The sequence below is a fragment of the Thermobia domestica genome, chromosome 8 (assembly GCF_964235325.1).
Source record: "Thermobia domestica chromosome 8, izTheDome1.hap1.1, whole genome shotgun sequence".
Classification (NCBI taxonomy): Eukaryota; Metazoa; Arthropoda; class Insecta; order Zygentoma; family Lepismatidae; genus Thermobia; species Thermobia domestica.
Window position 1 is genome coordinate 119,170,594 of NC_137461.1, and position 6,000 is coordinate 119,176,593.

A 6,000-nucleotide genomic window follows, 5' to 3' on the forward strand; every position below is an offset into this window, starting at 1 on the left:
ATTTCCAAGATGATGAGTTTTAAGTTAGACGAACTGAATAATTAGCAACTAATTAAAATATCAAGTTGTATTTTCTTGTGTTTGACCATTTCGTTTCTTTATAGGTAATATAATCAAATATTTAAATGAAAAATAAACAAGACACTCATATAATTGTATAATAAACTGTATTTTTATAATAGCATTCCATAATAAACACAATTCATGTGATTCTTATAACACGATGAATTTTCACAATTTACTTCCTAACAATTTAGTAACGCGGAAATAAAATTGATAATGATCAAGAGAATAGAGCTGGGGGATCAAAATGGTGTCGGGTTTGTTCACTATTGGAGCGTCATGCTCTTTAATTTTATTTATTTATTTATTTATTTTTTTTTTCAATTGTAGATTAGGAAACAATTTTACTTTTAGACATAATTTAGTTTGTTACAATCTTTATATTTTTACATACTTTTTATATGTCTGGCGCTTCTACCCTCACCCTCACCCCCGCCATTTATTTCTACAAAATAGTGTTAAAACAAATTTACTAAGAATAAGCGAATTCGTCCATGTTGGAACCCACCATTTTCTACAATCAGATTTTTTAACGAAATACTTAAAACAAAACTAGTGAAGCAGTCAACAGGGCTTTATGGCCGTGACTTTCTTTATAAATCACCCGTAAGGGAGATATTTGGAACTGGAATAGAGCTGTTTGTCTGTGTTTTTTTACTACAATTTTTCAAGCAAGTCCCTTTTGTTTATTATTTATCTTATCAAAATATTCGTCCTAATTGCTGAATCTTCCTCAGGTATGCGATCGATTAATAACTACAGTCAGCTTCGTAAGTGGTACTCAGGGTGCTACAAGTAAACTTCACAATGTTTCCAATTTCTTTAAAACCTTGTCTTGTGTACACTTATTCCTATTTAGTACTTCTAGTCTCCTTTTTATTATCCTCTTTCCCCCATATAATACTAGTCTCTTCTATGCATCTATATCTGTTTAAGTACACGCCATATTCTGTGCGTTGTATTATATGAATGTGAAAGTTTCTCCCTAACAGGCAAGAACTGAGTGTCGAAAGAAAATGAACAGGATATAAGTTTAGGATACGAAACCTCACAATAGTTACATATCACTGACAGTAGTTACATACGGATAATAAAGTCAAGACGTCTAAAATGGTCAGAACCGTGTACTACCATTGGTAAATTCTAATTGGAAAGCCTGCGAGAAAGAGACCTTTTGTTAGACCGAGAACAAGATGATAGAACAACATAAAACAGTCTGGCAGAGGTGAATAATTTCAATCCGGACTGACCAGACTTAGCACAGGACATAATCCAATGGAGTTTTATTATTTCTGCAATGATGCAATCTTCAAATTTTTCAACTAAATTTAGATAAAAGTACTCTAAACAAACAATGGAGTTATATTGTAAACAATCGTATATAAAAGATCAATCTATCTATAACTTCAAATTTACAGAAAAATTCAGTACAGGGGATTTTCCACACATCTACAAATATTTTGACAGAATTACGACTTAGCAACACTGATATCAATATGGGAAATATCTGTTCAAGAGTGAGAGTAGTACTTCCAAGTACTATATTGCAAAATTTTAATCAGGATAATGTATTGCCATACTTCAATAAATTTAGAACATTTCAAGAAGAAAAACTAATTTTTTAAATTTCTTTTTACACATTAAGGATAATACAGAAGTTACTGAAAACAATCCAGGTATGTAATCTTCAAAATGGGAGTTTGACTTTTCTCCTAAATTATTAAATCCGAAGCGTAAGTGTGGCATGCCACTCTTGAGCCGACAGCTTTGGCAGTTCTTTGGAAACTGTCGCTAGTGGCTCTTGTCCTTTACATCATCTTCTTAAAGACTATAAATTGTCAATCAATTTCGATATAGAGTTGGAACAAAATATCTTCCATCCTTCGCATGATTCTCAACTATTAATTTTGTCTACATGAAGAAAATACCCTCTTCAATCGTATAACACTTTCAATTGTTTTACCCATATTTCAGAGTTAAATTTCTAGGTTCAAAGTGACAGCAACGAGACTGTTAACACTAGTAAGTGGGAGAAATCATTTTCTGTTATAACTTTTTAAGAAGATATATTTTTTGAGCACCTACTAGTTACAGATCTAAAATCACCTTGAAGATCAAATGCAGTAGTGAAAACTTGAGTCATTTCTTCTTCTCAAAATTTTAAATGATTTACCGAGAGGGTCAGTTATTACTGCAATTTCTATTTGTGTCTTTGTTTTTGTAATAAACATATATAGGTGTCTTAAGATTACACTACTGTAGATTGGAAACTGAGAAGAACTTTTTGACACACAATGGGTCAATCGTTAAGTGAATTAAAATTTCTTCTTACGAAAGAAAAAATGAAGACTTCAATAGTTTGATTTTGATTTTTTTATTTGTCAAGTTAATGTCTAACTGAATTTATCAATGAATAGAAATGTTTGTGATATCATTGTAATTTAATAATAATAGAAGGTCTTGTTGGAAACCGACGTAGTTTTCTCTAGGACACAATATTAATTATCCTACTTTGACCTGTGTTTTGCTGACTTAACATTCTGTTGAAGAAACTTACATTTACCTTACACACACATACGTGTTTAAATTATTTACTAGAAGCAATAGGCGGGAGAGTCTACTGCATGTTGCTCTCAGTTCTAACAACAAGTACGTATTCATTGTGTTACCGTAACCAAATTATTTCCTTGCTCATATGACTGTGTGCTGGTTAATACCTGATTTCACAGGAATATGTAAATTGACTCATAAGGACATCAGTCGTTTCTATTGTTTATAAAACAGTTCGCGTCTTTGTTGACAGACACAACTCAATATGACGTAATCCTCAAATTTACTTATTTATCACTTGTTTTTCATTCTCCGCTTACATTAACCATGACATCATAAACTCTTTATCTTCCTGTTTACACCTTTTCTGTCTCTGTTTCTGTTCATCACACATACAAAATTAGGTTTAACTTATTTTTCTGTTAATCTGTTTAATTTTGCTCTCGTGATATTCCATTTATACTAGGTTACATGCAGTAGAGGATAATACCAATTACCCATATTATCCTACAAGAAAATCGTGTACCGAATTATTGTAGAGCAAGTGAAATAACAAATTTGATTATTACTAATTTTTGCTCAATGACAAGGGCAATGAAAATACCAGAACAAGAGTATCCGGTAAAAAGATATTCAGAGAACTTGATATTCTAACAATGTTGAACCTATGCTAGCAATATTTTAATTACAGCTAGCAATATTTCTTAAAAATTATCTCAAAGCAACCCTGAAATACATTCACATATACAATAGATAATAATAATAATAATAATAATAATAATAATAATAATAATAATAATAATAATAATAATAATAATAATAATAATAATAATAATAATAATAATTCCCAAGCCATACTGTACCATTCAATTGAATTACAAAGAACATTAATATTTTGGAATAACTAGCAATGAATATATAGGGCATACGAAGAATGATGAAGAAAAAGGTTACAAAACCTATTATGACTTATATGTGAGACATAGCTGGAAAATTAACACACCTGATGATAGAGGGCACTCAACACTAGTCCTCGATGTATTACCTTTTTTGTTCAAGCATTTGTCACAACAGTAGACGAGATTTTCCATACCGGTTGCTCCGTAATCTCTGTCAAATACTTGTAGCCACCCATTTCGCATACACTTTCCTATACTTAAGGCATTAAGCATAAGAGTTGTACAGGGAAGATAATGGAATCAAATCATAGAATCCTAGATATCCTTTATTATAATGAAAAGATTTATAAGTGTATTCTTCAGTATTAGTTTTATTTTAATTGATGACCTGCTCATCGTATAGCAACAATTGTTTAACTTTACAAGAATTTGTTTTCCTCTAAAACTACGCATAAACATGTACACTTTACCGTATCATTTTGATCAGCACAATGAGATCTATCGATTAATATATATTCCATCTTTGGACATTTTTCCCGTTAAATGTTAGTATCATTATAGAATTTATTTATTTAACTCTGTTTATCTATGTGCTTGAATGTTACATCTAATTTTTGACTTTATTACTTTTAACCATCTTATAGTTGTAATTTAATCGAATTCTGTTGACTATTATATACATATATAACTACTATAGAAATATTGATAGACAATTTATTTTCATGCGTTTCTAGTATCATCTTTAGGACAAGAAAGCTAAAATGTCACTGTACGTTTATCTACAATAAGTGTTCATTATTATATACAATGTTAGTGCCTAATATCGATTGCTGAATATGACGAGGATTCTTCTGAAACGGAGAACATGAAAGCAGTTATAGACAGTTGGGAATTGAGGAAGCACTCAGTCCTGGGGTCAAACCATCGCACCGGCCCGAACGGAGAACGTGAGCTAACGGTATATTGCGCGACTTCTCTGTGTTTTTTTGCCACGAGGTATCTTTTTCCCATTGCCACGCTCAGTTCACTTGCATCAGAAAACCAGGTTGTGATGGCATGCTTGCTCTTTGGACAATACCATAAGTAATCGAAATGGATTTCTTGTAAATGCCAATCTGACCAATGCAACTGTTTAATTTGAGATTCTGAGCGTGTTGCATACCTCCGAGGCCTGTGTTGTCCTTGAGGCTGTGACCACTGGCACCAACATGAGAAGAACAAGAAAGTAGTGAAGCTCAAAGTTGCAATAATTATCCAGATAGTTTTCAAAAGATTCAATGAAATACAATACAATATTTGTTAAAATTCTTAGAACGTTATAAAAATCTAGATTTTGATAAATTTATAATGGTATTTCAAATTGAAAATTCCCTCATTTTACTGACTATTTGTGCAAGTAGAACCTGACATTAATTGTTTCTTTTTTGAAGCATTCATGTAAGCTTTTGCTACAATACTTAGACTGCAATGTCTTTCCTATAAGTTATCATGAACACAAGACTTTTTCCCCAAAAAACTTTAGAGGTTCAAAGTTCTTGAAATGTGCCTACATTAAGCTACGTCGCTATGCATTTCTGCATTTATTAATAAGAGAATTCAGCTCACCTATGGATAAATGGTTAGCTAACATAGCCACATGTGGTGCGGAAGACCTGGCTTCGATTCTCGGTGAGAGCTCACGTGGTTCGAATGCCACATTAAACTGTTGATCCATTTCTCACATAATCTCAGTGCTGAAAGATGCGCTACATTCCAAACTAGGAAAGAGCACAATCGAACTTCAATGTACCATTTGAAGGTAGAATTAAACAGTTTAAGCAGTAAAAACTATTAAAAAACAGTTTAACATTAATCCCTGCTTCTCAAAATACGAAGTTCTTCCTTCTATTGATTTAATACTTAATCTACTTATGTTTCGTATATTTTAATAAATTCATATTTGGTTCTCCTCTTTGGTAAATTGTATGCTGCAAGTCAATTTTATCCATGAATCAAAGTGAAAAAGATAGTTATTTGAAAAGAATAACATACTAAGGTAAGGCAGATTCTGTATGTTATTACAGCTTTAAAAAAGGGACAACTATAACAATATGTAGTAATTGTATTAAGTTTTTAACATATACCCAGTATGCTGTAAATTCTATCTTAAAGTTTACCTATATAATTACTACAGATAATTCTAGATGCTGCAATATATTACTCTGTTTGTGAGTACTAATATTCAACTTTACATTGCATATGAAAAATATTAAATAGGTAAAGTATAATATACAATTGCTTGCTATTAAAACGATAATTTGCTACGTATTTGATTAGGAGATATAACACTGCGCTTAATATCTTCTTTTGCATGTAAATATTTTTGTCACAAAACAAGTATAATCTCAAAAAAGTATTCTGTATACCCGCCGTTCACTTGAAATACAAAATTAAATAAAGAGAAAGTATTTCTAAAGTATACAATGGAATATATATTATTTAGTCAGTA